The sequence below is a fragment of the Schistocerca gregaria genome, chromosome 2, assembly GCF_023897955.1.
Source record: "Schistocerca gregaria isolate iqSchGreg1 chromosome 2, iqSchGreg1.2, whole genome shotgun sequence".
Classification (NCBI taxonomy): Eukaryota; Metazoa; Arthropoda; class Insecta; order Orthoptera; family Acrididae; genus Schistocerca; species Schistocerca gregaria.
In genome coordinates this window covers 384934897-384952062 of record NC_064921.1, presented here as the reverse complement: position 1 = coordinate 384952062, position 17166 = coordinate 384934897, and positions in this window count along the sequence as shown.

Here is a 17166-nt window from a genome sequence, read left to right as displayed (position 1 = left end):
CTGTTGAAATGATCAAATTACTGTGTTTAGAAGAATTAAAAGAATAAAGTGTTTCGGATAACTTACTGTGAAAAACTTTAGTTTCACTGTAATTCCAATGCCTTCTATTGGATTAAACACGAGCTCACACACACACACACACACACACACACACACACACACACACACACACACAGACAGCTTACACTACACTACACTACACTCGTTCGTCCTCTGTTAGAATATTGCTGCGCGGTGTGGGATCCTTACCAGGTGGGATTGACGGAGGACATCGAAAGTGTGCAAAAAAGGGCAGCTCGTTTTGTATTATCGCGTTATAGGGGAGAGAGTGTGGCAGATATGATACACGAGTTGGGATGGAAGTCATTACAGCATAGACGTTTTTCGGCGCGGCGAGACCTTTTTACGAAATTTCAGTCACCAACTTTCTCTTCCGAATGCGAAAATATTTTGTTGAGCCCAACCTACATAGGTAGGAATGATCATCAAAATAAAATAAGAGAAATCAGAGCTCGAACAGAAAGGTTTAGGTGTTCGTTTTTCCCGCTCGCTGTTCGGGAGTGGAATAGTAGAGAGACAGTATGATGGTGGTTCGATGAACCCTCTGCCAAGCACTTAAATGTGAATTGCAGAGTAGTCATGTAGATGTAGATACAAACAAACAATTACGAAATATTCATTCGACGGATTGTTGATATTATTTCTCAGTCTTGGGTCCCTACCAAGTAGGATTAATAGCAAATATATATAAAAAAGTTGTGCGCCACGCAGAGGTTTACTGATGAAATTTATTCTGCTTATGTTCCAATAACATTCGCCGTGCAACACATTACTTTTTCTCAAAACTTTTATTATATGCCTTTAAGGCTTAAGGGCATCGGTAATTCATGAAGAATGACTGAATTTGAGGAATAATTGACAGTGGTCTCCATCTTGATGGTCTCAACTTCTAATTATTTCAGTTACTACGTAATTTTGGATTCGTAATGACAGACTACAGGCTAGTTTTTTCTGTGTAATATGGTGGCCACTAAAATAGTTGTATCAGCTTACTCCACACTTAGTATTGTTAACTGAGTTGTTAATAACCTAGAATAACTGGTTTCAGGTGAAACGCATGTGGCACTGTGAGGTGTATTCTTTTAGTGCTGCTTGTGATTGCTATAGACCAGTAAGTCGGTGAAGTGTTGGTGTGAGTATGTCGGTAGTGAATAGGAGACCCGAATACAGTAAGCACCTCTCGTAATTGCATATGTTATGATTGCACAATCGATTATCGCTGTCTACAGAGGCCAAATACTATGCTTCCACATTACCTCTGCCGTGGAGAGGCCCCATATGCCGTGTCTGCTCGCCATACTTTCACCAGGTTATCGGCATAACGTTTATTATCGAACTTTCTACATATTATCTTTAACATTACACACGTCAACCAGACCACTTATATCGTGACTGTAGTACATCTTGGTGAGGACTTAGTAAGAGACTGCTGTCAGTGCTTATATTATTCATTAAGATGCTACAGCTGTAGCTAATTTCTTATTATAACTTCAGGCAACCTGAAGATGATATAAGAACGAACGATGGTAACACAGTTAATGGGTAATACTGCAGCTGTTTTAATTAATCATTAAATATTGTGTTTGCCTTGTGGTTTAAGTGGCACCTCCATTTATTCATCTTCATCCACAGCAGAGGAGGTGCAACCAAATTTCCGTCCCTGTGACTTCTCATGTGTCACTGCTGCGTCTGCCGATTCCCGCAGTAGTCACCCGACTTCCTCTGTAAAAGCTCCAGCAAGAAGGCCAGAGGTGCGTCGTTGGTGGACAGCTTCAGCAATAAACATCTGCACGTGCTGTTTACTACCTTCCGTCTGGTTTTCCTGCACTTCAGGTAGCTGCAACGTACATTATCCAATGAGCTACGCACCCAGTATCCGACAAGACTCATGTCCCAGTCCTAGAGCACTCGCCACCTACTGGAAACCCGTTCAGCGCTATCAGAAAGTATTGCCGGTTTTTTAACTTTTTACTGACACTTGGGTAAAATCTGGCAACGCCTTAACGAAACCCAACAAGAACACGCTGGGGAAAGTTCAACACGGTGTTATCCTACAAGCTCTCACGAGCTATTAAGGCCAGTCTTGCTTAAGGATTCTGCCTTACGTCTAGAACGTTAATCGCTACGTTTGACTGAGACATGGAGGGCGAAGAATAACGAGCATAGCTTATAATCAAGATCGAGTGAGCAGTTTATATGGCTTGACATGAATCCCATATTTCCAGGCTGCTCTACTTGGACGTCACAGGACACATAACCCTGATAGGGAGATAGTCCTCTGCGAGATAGGGGCAAAGATGTCATTATGATCAGGAATTCTATGAGCAGCACACGCCTGTATAGTTTGTTTGTTATTTTTCGTGATCAACGACGAGGGCTGATGAGCCAGCAATGCTGTATGCGGTTTTTAGGAGATTTACCCCATCCCAGTAGATGCATACCGGTCTCAAATACACGGTACGCCAACACTTGGAACACTTTCTCACAACTGAAAATCGGATTAATTTTATACGCAGGATTCGTCTTCGGGGGCGGGAAGGGGGGGATGAATAGGAGATAAGAGACTGATGGCCTTAGATGTTTAGTCTCTTTAGACCCTTAATCAGCATCGGCACCAGTCTATGCGCCGTATTATTACACACGCTCAGTTGACAAGTGGGGAGAATTACCTGTAAGTTAACATTGCTGATACATTTCAGTTAGGTGCATCGGTAACATTATAGGACAGTTTATATGAGGCTACAAAGTAGTGCTAAGCTTGGAAGTTCAAAATAAACAAGCATAAAAATAGCATTGCTAAGATCCAGTCCACTCAGCGTTATGTAAGACTATTAAACCTCTGCTGCTGGTTCGAATTTGGAATGGAGTGATTCCAAAATTAACTGATTCGTTCAGCTAGATATATTAACTTCCTGATCACCGCAAAGAGGGCCCGATATGAAGGCGGCAGCATATTCTTTCCGATGTACTCGCATTTTGAAAGCAGCCGATTAGCAGTAGACGTTATTAAAACTATATTATTATCTTACCCGCTGTACGAAAGAGTATCAAGGAATCTCATTTCGGTTTCGCACAACACACACGCACACACACACACACACACACACACACACACACACACACACACACACACCTGAGGGAATAAAAACTAGGAAGTCTATTGCAGACGATAGCGCCTGGAGACCGGTACACCCCAAAAACATATAAGAAACCTTTTAGAACAATGATAAGTAAATGACATTGTCAGAAATGAGTAAAAGATTTCTTTGAAGACATTTTCACCTCCTCCCATTAAGTAATTCATTTGTTATGAACGCCATATCAACGGCCCTTCAAATAAAAGACCATCTTCTACTTAACAAAAGAAACCAGGATATCGTACAGACGTATTGATATTGCAATGCAAACTTGGTACTCTGGCAAAAACTGTAATACTCATACTACGAATGATATTTCCCCCTCCATTTCCGACCTGAGTGCAGTCTGTACATCACTTACGGCATCAGCTACGAAATAGAACGTCTGTTTAGAAGACAACCGTGTCACGTGGGTAGCTGCGAATCCATCTTACATGTCTCAGCCTGATAATAAATCATGTTGTAGTGCAGATGAAATTACAATGACAACCAAGAGAAGTATGGTGGAACTCAATGTATACAGTCTATTCAATGACTTTTGGCAAAGGAAGCCACAGTCAACTATTTAGCGTTAAGTATGTAGTACAAAAATTAAAGACGAATCTAACTACTGGTGACAATTCCTACTGAATGTTAGCAGATGTGAGAAACTGTAACTGACTTCACTGAAACTTCCGTACAAGTGTTGACACAGCATGAAATAGTTACTAACATTATTTCAATGTAAAGAGAACTTATAAGAAACATTATTGTTATTGGCAATAGAGTTCCTTAACACGATCTCGCCAGCCTGGACGAATCCGCGTATTCGAGGGCATTGGCCTCCTCCAACCACTCTCGTCACTCTTGTACCGTTTTAGGAAATAAAGAGCCTGATTGACAATACTATCTCCATGACGAAGTGTCGGTCAGCCACCTTAGAAATCACCCACCCCTGATTTCTATAGTACTCTAAACGTAAGAGTATTCTGGCAAAAGAGCTACAACAAAGCTGACGTAATATTGGTACAAACGCACATGAGGAGCAGCATTAGACAACGACATATTTCTGAAACTAAATGGAAGAATGTTCATTAATATGGTAAGTTAATGAATAGAACTTTTTAAACTCTTTGTTGTTTAAAACTGAAACTGAAACGCTAACTTGAAAAGATTAGCTTTAAAAAAAGTAGGTGCTGTGCTACATTCACTGCAATTTATGTTGAACACAAACATTTCTTTATTCAATTCAAATACTGACTGTTTCCATATTTTCGCAGAAATTATTTATTTCACTATTGCAGTTTCCGCATTTGGCCATTTTCAAGTGATACTACAAAAATATTGGTTCAGCATATGTGAGACTTACGAATACTTCCGACACGTATACATGAAGATGATATGTACACTTGTTAGAGGATTTTGAAGTCTGGCATGAGCTGAAACAATATCTTATGCAGTACCACTTGTAAATTGCCCTAAGGCCGAAATTGCAATAGCGAATTAAATGATTTCTACAGTCAACCACGAATATGACATCCTTTAAAAAATTCTACAAGACTGTGAACACCGACCGTGAGAAGTTAATCAACTAATACATGCATTTAAATTGCTGTTTAGTACAACGCCTGGGGCGGCGCAAAGCTGTGTCTGATGAAAGTCTTTGCTCTCGAATTCTGTGCAGCCTCTCTATGTACACTGAGGTGACAAGTCATGAGATACCACCTAATATGGTATCGGGCCTCCTTTTTCCCGGTGCAGAGCAGAAACTCGATGTGTCACAAACTCAAGTCGCTGGAAGTCCCGTGCAGAAATATAGAGCCAAGCTGCCTCTATAGCCGTCCATAATTGCGGAAGTGTGCCAATGCAGAATTTTGTGCACCAACAGATCTGTCGATTATGTCCAATAAATGTTCAATGGGATTCATGTCGGCCGATCTGGGTAGCCAAATCGTTCATTCGAATTGTCCAGAATGTTCATCAAAGGAATCGCGAACAGTTGTTGACGAGTGACACGGCGCATTTGAGAACATGAAGTAGTGCATGGCTGCAAATGGTCTCAAAGTAGCCGAAAATAACCGAGGATCCAATCCATTCCATGTAAACAAAGCCCACACCATTATGGAGCCATTGCCTTGTTGACAATCTGAGTGCATGGTTTCGTTGCGTCTGCGTCACACTCAAAAAAATGGCTCTGAGCACTATGGGACTTAACAGCTGTGGTCATCAGTCCCCTAGAACTTAGAACTACTTAAACCTAACTAACCTAAGGACATCACACACATCCATGCCCGAGGCAGGATTCGAACCTACGACCGTAGGCGTCACACTCGTAGCAGCTCTTAACCAACTGGAATCTGGAGTCATCCTACCAGGCCACGGTATGCAGTTGTCTAGGGTCCAACCGTTATAATAACGAGCCCAAGAGGCACAGTAGGCTATATCGTTAAGTCACCAAAGGCAACTGCGTCGGTCGTCTGCTGCCATACACAATCAACGCCACGTTTTGTCGCACTGCCCTAACTGATACGTTCGACTTGCGTCCCACATTGAATTCTGAGTTATTTTACAGTGTTGATTGACTGTTAGCACACAACTCTACGCAAACGCCGATGCTCTCGGTTGTTAAGTGAAAGCCGTCAGCAAATGCGTTGTCCTTGGTGAGAGGTAATGCCTGAAATCTGGTGTTCTTCGCATACTCTTGACAATGTGTATCTCGGAATATTCAGTTCCCTAACGAGTTCCGAAATGGTATGTCCCGTGCGTCTAGTTTCAACTACTATTGTTCAAAGTCCGTTAACGCCGTTGTGCGGCCATAATCAAGTCGGAAGCCTATGTACATAAATCGCCTGAGTAGAAAAGACAGCCCCACCAATGCACTGCCGTTTGATACCTTGTGAACGCGATAATACAGCCATCTGTACATGTGTGTACCTCTGTCCCATGACTTTTGTCACCTCAGTGCATTATAAGCTGACGTCTTTTGTCCTTTCCTTTGCGAGTCCATGCCTTTTTTTCTCCCCTCTCTCCCACACCTTCATCTGCTGTTACTACGTAATTTATTTTTTTTTCACTATCGATCATTCTTGTTCGTCAGTTATCGAATGATTTTACAAAATATTATTTACAGTCTTTCCAAGATAATTTCTGATAGATTCTTGTGTTAAATAAACGAGATACAATAAATTCATCTGAAAATTACATTTCATTACATTATTAATATAAGTATTTATTTATATAAGTTATCTGCAAGAAGTTTAGACTTGGCTTGCAAAGTTCATAGTACAGGCAAAATATCTTCAGATTTCTAGACGAATGTATTAATTCCTGTACCCAAGAAGGCAGGTGCTGACAAGTGTGAATGTTACCGAATCATCAGCTTAATAAGTCGTGGTTCAACATGATGTTGTTGAGATCTTCAGTTCAAACACTGATTTAATGTAGCTCTCAATGGTGGTTTACTTTGTGTGAGTCTTTTTACCTCTGAGTAACTACCGCAATCTACGTCCGTTGAAACCTGCTTACTGTATTCAGGACTTGGTCTCTTTCTACAGTCCCCACCCCCGCTCCTCTCTCTCTCTCTCTCTCTCTCTCTCTCTCTCTCTCTCACACACACACAGACATTTAATTCCATTACCAAACTAATCATTTCAAGATACCACCAGATCTTCCTACCAACCTATCCCTTCTTTTAGTCAAGTCGTGTCATGCTCCTCTTCCTAGTTCGAGACAGTGGTAGCTGAAAAACCGTGATACGAATTACTTACACAAGAATGAAAAAACTGGTAGAAACCGACTTCGGGTATATTTGGGTTCCATTTCGGAGGATGTGGGAACACAGGAGACAATACTAACCCTGCGAGTTATCTAGCTGAGGGAATTAGATTAGGAAATGACACACTAACAGTAGCAGATGAATTTTGCCATTTGAGCATAAAAATAATTGACGATGGTCCAAGTACAGAGGATATAAAATGCAGACTAGTTTCAGCATGAAATGCATGTTTAGGAAATAGGAATTTGTTAACGTCTAATATAAATACAAGTGTTTGGGAGTCTTCTCTGCAGATATTTCTACGGATTGTAGCCTAGTACAGAAATGAAACGTGGACGACAAAGATTGTGGAGAAGATAAGACCAGAAGCTTTTGAAATGTCGTGCTGCAGAATCCCGCTGAAGATTAGATGATTAGATAGCGTAACTAATGAAGAGATACTGAATCGAACTGAGGAAAAAAGTTTATGGCACAGGCAAAATAAGGATCGGTTCATTGGCCACATTCTGGGTCATCAGGAAATAATCAGTTCGATAATGGAGGGAAATTTGGCGGATATAATTGTAGAAGGACATCAAAACTCGAGTAGAATAAACGGGTTAAGAGGCCTTTGGTTTCTGTAGTTATTTTGAGGTAAAAGGGCTTGCACACAATAGAGTGGAGAGCTGCTTCTAACCAGTTTTCGGACTGAAAATGACAGAAGAAAAACGCTTAAGAACTGCACAAATATTATCTTATTTGTGTAGTGCGTAGTTTACGACATAGCTTGTTCTGGTATTACTGTACTTATGAATTAATGAACTATGACTGCTTTTAAAAAATAGTACAAGTTATTGAATTCGGAAAGAGCACAGCTATACTTGTGTGGCAGGAAAAGCGACCATTCCCAACATGGCCTTCCAGTGATTAAAACGTAAATATTTAGATAGGAAAGGGGCAGTCGCGAAGTCCTGGCTTACCGGTGGATGTTATAAGAAACAGACTCCAAATCACTGTGGAACATAGAGCATTTCACATGTACTAGCGTTTTCCAAAGCCGAAAGAATTTTAAATACTATGCCATATCGTGGATTGAACCACTGGACTTTCAAGTCTGTCATTTACTCACTTATACATTATATTAAACAAGTCCTCTTATAGCCTTATTACTCATATTTGTCTCGCCCTAGGCTACCTTTCTGGTCCATCTTCTCCGCAATTACGTCTGTTTTATCAAGTAGAGTGAAAGCGAAAACTCTTCTTCATGAAACCTGAGATATAAAGATCTGAAAGTTCCAGTCATCTCCGCTAGTTCTGTCTTCAGTATTCTATATTAAGCACCAAAGGAGAGCCCTTCTCGCTACTTTCCATGTTTTGAAAATTGTTGTCTGTTATAGTAGCACTTATTACTCTTCAAAAAGGAAAGAAATTAAAGCTTAAGGTCCAGTCGACCGAAACATATCTAGCTGGAAAGGTGCAACATGTTAGTGAAAGAGAACATTTTCCCCATTAGGGTGAATATTCCCCTCATACTGCGATAGTTAGCAATGACTCAATTCTTTTTCTATGCTCAAGGACAGTAAGTCCACATTATGTCATTATAAACCCACGTCCATTTCTTATTTTGTGGATGTCTTTGTTTTTTAGTGAAATTCCCTTCGAGCAATCCGAGCTTGGAGATAGCACACTGTCCGAACTAAATAGCCAGCCAGCATGTGCAGGGGGGTGTGCGTGTATGGCTCCCATTGGGGAAATGGTCGGTAGATTGTCGAGCTCTGCTATTCTTGGACCACATAATGAGATCGGAAGCGTTTTCTGTACAGCGGTCTGCAGAGATGCACAGCGATACGATCGCCGAGTGTGTTGGCCGTAAATAGCGCAGTGATCCACGCACGCGGCGCCCAGACCCTAGACTCGAGGTATGTGGTCGGTTAGGAACAGCGAATATGCAGCGTCGTAAGCCTATGTTTGTTAAGTCCACGAGGTCCACGTTTTAATTTGGTGCAGTCGCTTTCATAGTACGTGGCGGAAAACAGAAGTGAAGGGAGATGCGAACGTATGCTAAGTCTGTCTTGTAACCTTGACAGGCTTACGAGGAACGGAAGAGTAATTTGGATAGGCGATTGATTCGTATGTTCGAACCGTGGCGAATGGATATCACACGAGTTTACCTATGCGAAATGTGTAAAAGTGTTGGTACAAAAATTATCTGCGATTTTGTTGCACAAGAAGTGCAGTTCGCAAATAAATTTATTGATCAGGAAGCTATCGTTATTCTGTTAACCTATGGTAGCAACCTGCATGGTTTTTTCCAGCCCCAGGTGCATCATATCGACGGACGCGGATGCTGTCGGAAAACTCTTTTGACCCCCCCCCCCCCCCCCTCCCTCATCGCTTTCTGTTTCCAAATCCTGGCTAATAACCGGCCCCTGGGCATTGCTTCAAAGTGGTTCTTCCCATTTTCTTCACTTTTACTAATGTTTAGGAATTGATTACTTCTCTGTGGAGGATATCTAACATTCTGTAATGCTTTACATGATTCAAAAAGCAATTTTAAGGTACATCCAATTGATATTTTTGCGATTAGTGCCGATAACCATATCTCGCTACGAGGGACTCACGTAGGAAGATAAATAATGCTGTAGAACTACCTTGCTTCATTTTTCAGGATTCATATATTTTTCCCATCTACATAAAGGAAAGAGGGTACTTGTCTATGCATGACGACACCGAGAACAGTTATTTATTTGTGTTGAAGCTGCTGTTGTATTGTCTGTTTATTTTATTAAGTAGATAGACGTAATTTTACAGATAATTAAATTCTAATTTTCTTTTGTAATTATTACACTGTTTACGTACACAAAAGAATGACCATTACTGAGGAGGGACCACATTACCTTTGTCAGCTGTGAACTAATTTAAATGTAATCATATGTGTCCATTTTAATCACAGTTCCATGCATTAACGTACCTTTATGTGAGCCTGTGTATTTCCATATGCCATTTGATTCTAAGATTTGAGGCTATTTATGTTTTCTAATGTAGTGAAATATTTTATCGTGTTGTTGCCTGTATACCTTTCAAAATAGAGTTCTCTTCATTTTCCTAACATTTATTGAAGGAAAAACGTGTGGTCTAAACACGATATTTGCAGTGGAAATACACTTTTATTTTCTCAGACTTTATTTCTTAATTATTTTTAACTTGTGATAAAATGTTGTCAAATACCTTAAACAGGTACTAAAAAGTTGGAGCAACAATGAATAGGTCCAATGTGTGCATTTCTGAGATGAGATTTGTTTCTATTGTTTTTATTTTGTAGCTCTATAAGAACTATAAAAAGTTATCCTGACTTGACTGAATATTCTCATTTTTAGAGTACTGAAGGAGCAATCTGTTTTGATTGCTAAAATAATGGGCTGATTTTTATCCAAAAGACAACATGGTGTGAAGTTCTAGATGAAAATATTTTTAAGATCTAAAGATGAGAGCAAAAGCAATCGAAACCGGTTGTCTTAAATAAAGAAGCATTTCATGCGATGTAGACTCTTGAATGTTTTTTATCGTGACTTAATAATATACGATATTTATGGGCTGTTGAACGAGACAAAAGAGTTCATGATACACGCTTTCTCGTACTTAATTAAGGCTATATAAAAGAATGTAGGTTACCATAGAATTTCTGTGTCCCTTCTGTTACTCGCCGAAAGCAACTGAGTTAAGATTTAGATTTAGATTTTCGGTAACGCTGCTATACTACATTAAACGAATGGCGTCGACTCCTTCCTTTGATTACCTTCCAAGCGCTCACCTACTGAGGTCGGGCTTCATCTCTCGTGACAGCGAAATCAAACAGAAATTTAGCTCAAACCTTTCCTCATTCTCTCATATGTGGATCATTAACAGCAGTCTCCGTCTCAGCTGTAAAGGAAATACGTAAGTAGCTGACCCCCCTTCTTTATTAGCTCATTTATTTTATTTCGTTGTGATCCAAAAGCGTAGAATATTAACCGTCGTAATGCAACTGCTGTGATGTCAGATTTCGAACTCCGTCGATAATTGACAGAGTCCTTTGTTATTGGTGTAACACTGTAGTGTCTTGTAGATTACACGGAAAAGCATTTTAAGAAAAACGTATCTTGATCTTTCGAGATAATCTGTATTTATTGACAAAACGGTCTGCTGCATCGTAGGTCATATTTTCTCTAAGCCAAGACAGTGCCTCCGTAAGTAGCTCAGTAAACAACACTCTGCTGCTTTTCAAAACTCCACACAATTTGCGTTTGTGCTTGCAGGATCAGTTGAAAATAGCGTTGCTCGCTAAGGGCAAAGAACAGAGTTCATGGCACAGTTCGACACAAAGTCTTGGTATAAGGAAGTTTTATTACAGCTTGTGGTCTAAAGCTGAGTGAATAATTCACGGTCGTTTACTGTTTGTTGGGTTGTTTGTATATTAGAGAATAGTCATTTCGCATTTTCTATTGCATTATGGTACACAGCACTAAGAATGCATATCTCATTTTCTTCAACATCTGCAAGTAGATACCCGACAGGGTTCATTTATATTCCTGGAAAATAAGACATTTACTAGATCGTATACAATCAATATTTGTTTTTATGAGAATGTTTTCAAAGATACGATATGCCCATGTATACCCTAAAACTAGGTCTACATCTAAATCTACATACATACTCCGCAATCCACCATACGGTGCGTGGCGGAGGGTACCTCGTACCACAACTAGCATCTTCTTTCCCTGTTCCACTCCCAAACAGAACGAGGGAAAACTGACTGCCTATATGCCTCTGTACGAGCCATAATCTCTCTTATCTTATCTTTGTGGTCTTTCCGCGAAATGTAAGTTGGTGGCAGTAAAATTGTACTGCAGTCAGCCTCAAATGCTGGTTCTCTAAATTTCCTCAGTAGCGGTTCACGAAAAAGAACGCCTGCTTTCCTCTAGAGACTCCTACCCGAGTTCCTGAAGCATTTCCGTAACACTCGCGTGTTGATAAAACCTACCAGTAACAAATAGAGCAGCCCGCCTCTGAATTGCTTCTATGTCCTCCCTCAATCCATCGTGATAGGGATCCCAAACTCTCGAGCAGTACTCAAGAATAGGCCGTATTAGTGTTTTATATGCGGTCTCCTTTACAGTTGAACCACATCTTCCCAAAATTCTACCAATTAACCGAAGACGACTATCCACCTTCCCCACAACGGCTTGTCCCACTTCATATCGCTCTGCAATACTACGAACAAATATTTAATCGACGCGACTGTGTCAAGCGCTACACAACTAATGGAGTATTCAAACACTACAGGATTCTTTTTTCCTATTCATCTCCATTAATTTACATTTATCTATATTTAGAGTTAGCTGCCATTCCTTACACCAATCACAAATCCTGTCCCAGTCATCTTGTATCCTCCTACAGTCACTCAACGACAACACCTTCCCGTACACCACAGCATCATCAGCAAACAGCCGCTCATTGCTATCCACCCTATCCAAAAGATCGTTTAAGTAGATAGAAAACAACAGCGGACCTACCACACTTCCCTGGGGCGCTCCAGATGATACCCTCACCTCCGATAAGCACTCATCATCGGGGACAACGTACTGGGTTCTGTTACTTATGAAGTCACCGAGCCACTCAAATACTTGGGAACCAATCCCATATGCTCGTACCTTAGTTAGGAGTCTGCAGTGGGGCATACCATCTGAATTACAGTGTAATGAGGCAGAGATTCCGTTATCAGATATGAGATTCTAAGGCTTGCAGAGCAGCAGATGTAGACTCAGATCACAGTTCATTAAATTTAAGATACTCATTACGAAGAGAATCACAGTGTAAAGAAGTCGGATACTAAAGTACTGAGGAGGATTAGCTTCATTTGAAGTTTCTAAGGCTGTAGACACTGCGATAATGAATAACGCAAACGGCCGTCAGCTGAAAATGAATGGTCGTCTGTGAAAAGAACGAAGTAAAAGCGACAAATATAAACAAAATTAAAGGATCACTTTTTCGAAACCCCGTAATCACGTCCCATTCTGATGCATGAGTTAAAAATTGGGCTCAAAGATGCCTACAACGTTCATCTGCAATGGAGCAAAAGCGTGGGATGGTGTGACTCTTCAAACAGCAAGGTGTTGACACATACAGAACAATGGCCACGGGTCAGAAGTTAATGTAAGCTGTAAGGTGGGTTAATGATGTCACACTGGCACAAGATTTACCGGCAGCTCTGCCCAACGCCATCGTGGACGTGTCACGTGACTGAAAGGTCATAACACACATTTTCATTCCCATTCCACGCCTTCTTTTGACGCCTCTGTTACGGACGTGAGAGCAGCGACGCGCAGCGAAATCACGCAGTTTTCTTATGGGCTGCCGAGGAAAACGTTTCAGACAAACTGCCGCTCAAAACCGACACGAAAACGCCTCAGGGGGTGTCACTTAGGGCGTCAACGAAACCACTCCTATCCCAGGGCCGTTGGTTCCCACACATTGGGCGGTCGTGCTGCACTCCAAAGCGGTCAGATCACGTTCAATGGGGTTGTAGCTCCACCATGTCCTTAGAGTAGTGATGAAAGCCCAAGGACTGGCAGCAGTGTCGAATGTTGTCAAGAACGTCGCTCTGTTGATCATCGCATTGGGAACTGTCGTTTTAGACTCCGTAATGTGTGGCAGCCAACTTTCAAATGGAAGGGGGCGTTTTTATTGACCCCCTTTATGCTACACCCTGAGGTGTTTTCGTGTCAGTTCCGTGCGGCGGTGTGTCTGAGGTGTTTTTCTCGGCCACCGAGTGATACAACGCTGACTGTCGCGCTTGTGAGCTCCATCGCAGAGGCGTCAAAATAAGGGGTGAAATGAGGGAAAAAGGGGTTGCGACGACTTACCCACACTGAGCAAGGTTGCAGGCATGTTTGAGCCAAATTTCAAACTTATGCGTCGCAAGGGTAGACAATTATGGGGTCCCGAAAAAGGGAGCATTTAATTTTGTTGCGCAGCGTATGTGGAAGGAAGGTAACTATAAAGAATCTGTGGATAACTTAAATATTACAACTAAACAACTAGAGAAGGAATTCAAAAAATTGTCAGGAAGAAAAAAGAAACGGAGCTATGGAAGTCACTTGGGAATTGCATCAATAGAAACTGGACGGAAACTATAACGATATCTCTGCAGGGAAGATGTGAAGAAATCGAAAAGGAAATGGTCATTGGAAGGGCATGCTAAGTAACAACATTAAGAGTGTAAGTGCTAAGTAACAACATTAAGAGTGCAAAAGGCGTACACTGATAAACAGCGAGAAGAGAGCAGACCAGTGCAAAAGTCTCTACGAGTAAGACGAACTCTTTGCTGACGTGATATACGAAGAAATATGTTGGGGACCCAGTGTAAATGTTAGATTCTGATAGAACTTTGGAAGACTTAAACACAAGATACAGATAACATTACTTCGGAAATTCTAAATTCATGGTAGATGTTGTAACGAGACGATTCACCATCTACAGAATCGGCGAGACTGAAGACATGCTAAAGGATTTTCATCCGCAAAATGCCGAAGACAACAACGGCTGTCACTTTAAATACGACAACAGTAGCACAATAAGTTCAACATCTCGTGCATCCACGTTGCTTATAAGACTAATAAACAGAAAAATGGGTAATTAATAATGGGGACTACGATCAGTTTGGCGTTAGGAAAGATAAAGCCAGTTTCGACGCAGTGCTTGATAATTTAAGCAAGATATAAGAATGACCTAACGACATTCATAGGAGTCTCCTATTTAGAAAAAGCGTTCGACAACTTAAGATGGTGTAAGATGTTTGGAATTCTCAGAGAACTAGGTACGAGGGCGTGCTGGAAAGTAACGCTTCGAATTCTGTATTCTCTCCTCAATATCGGTGGAGGTATCAAAGGTCACTCGTATTACTTGTTTGACTTTCCCACTTTGCTGACGCAAGTTGCAACGCTCCGCCGCTTGAGGGCTCTGCATTGTGTGACATGGCAGTGCGTAACGTGGTTACGGTATGCATGAGGAACAGCGTGCTGTAATCGAGTTTCGATTTCAAAGAATTCGTCCACACATGGAGTACGTTCTCCTCCAGCATGGCAGTATCAGACGACGCACAAGCACTGCCACATCTGCATGTGCCCGACACCTTAGTTTCACTGGCATCGATCATCCTCTGTATATTCTCGACTTGGTCCCATCCGAGAACACCTTCGAGGACTTCACTTTGAAACTGGTGATGCGGTGCACGCAGAGATGGTAATGTGGTCCTTTAAATGCGAACATTTTTAGGTTGGGCTTTACCGTGACTGTTATTGACATTAAATGAAACAACAGTGACTGGTAACAGTAAACTTATTGTTTCATTTAATAGTAATGTGGTCCGCCAACAAAGTCAAACTTTGTTCCGTCCTTCTATCAAGAAACTGGTCTCTCGTTGTGAGAAATGTGTTCGTCACCTGGATGACTATACTGAGAAATATATCCGTAGACATGAAGAAAAAGATGTGGAATGTTAACAGAATTTATTTCATTTAGAAAGTTTTAGAGTTTTTACATAATAAGTTCGGAGGCATTACTTTTCCACGCGCCTTCGTAGAAGCACGAGGGAAAGAGGGGTAATATACAATATGTGCAACACCCAAGAGGAAGCAGTAAGTATGGAGTACAAAGAGAGGAGTCCTTGGACCTCAGAGTGGGATTCAGTCTTTAGCTGCTACTGTTCAACTTGTACATCGAAGAAGTAATGATGCTAATAAAACAAATATCCACCAGCGGTATTAGCCAAATTAACACACGACTTTCAAAGAAAGGATGATATACGAAGTCGACTGCCACGAGGAAAGAGGAAATTCCGTGGTAAAAGTAAGCTGGCCGGAGTGGCGGAATGGTACTAGGCGCTACAGTGTGGAACAGCGCGACGGCTACGGTCGCAGGTTAGAATCCTGTCTCGGGCATGGATGTGTGTGATGTCCTTAGTTAGGTTTAAGTAGTTCTATGTTCTAGGGGATTGATTACCTAAGATGTTAAGTCCCACAGTGCTCAGAGCCATTTGAACCATTTTACTCGATGACTTACCGTCGATTACTATGTATTGTGGTCTTTCCGACAGGAAATCACGAATCCATTCGCGCAACTGAGACGATACGCCGTAGTTGTGCAAATGTATTAGTAGTCGCTTATGAGGAACGGTGTCAAAAGTCTTCTGGGAATCAAAAAGTATGGGATCAGTTTGATATCCCCTGTCGATAGCAACCGTTAATTCCTGAGAGTAAAGAGCTAGTTCTGTTTCACAAGAACGTATTTTCAGAATCTGTATCGTCTATTTGTCAATAAATCGTTTTTTTTTTCGTGGTAATTGATTCAAGCTGCTTCGCTACCCCGAAGATATTTACTTCCAAGTTACTTATGCTGGAAGTTGTTATAGATTTGAAATCTGTAATATTTACTTCGTCTTCTTTTGTGAAGGAGTTTCGGAAAACTGTGTTTAGTAACTCCGCCTGAGTGGCATTGTAATCCGTAACATTACCATTGTTATTGTGCAAAGAAGTAGTGATTGTATCTTTCCAGCGGTATACTCTACATATAGTCAGAATCTGTTTGAATACTGTGCCAAATTTCGAGACAGGATTTCGTTGTGGAAGCTATTAAACGCATCTCACATTAAAGTTTTCTCTAAATGTCGAACATCTGTCAAACTTCGACAATCTTGGGGAACTTGCGTTCTTTGTAATATGGGATGCTTTTTTCGTTGTCTCTGCAAAAGTGTTCTGACCTTCCAGTATATAAGCTCTACACATGTTAGATGAAGTCATAATCTTCTGTAAGTTATAATCTTCTGTAAGTTATAATCTTCTGTAAGTTATAAACTTCTTTGAATTCTTGTGTATCCCATTGAGTTTCAGTTAGAATTTCCATTAACAGCTGTGATGTCACGTGCCCTAAACTGACAATTAGAAACATTTTGCATGAAATAAATGTTTATCGCACAGCATAATGTGTAATATCCTGTTGAAGCCTGAAGATGTTTGGGTGCTTTTGAAACCTAAGACGTGCAATGTTTCTAATAAGGAACTGAAACAGAAAACGTTTCTAGTTTTCTAAATTTCAAAAAGACTTCATTCGTTCGACATCAGTCCATATCTTGGTAGGTTAAATGGCGTTGACAATAATTAACACTCATCCCAAGGCATACATCATTCGTTCAACAGGAAA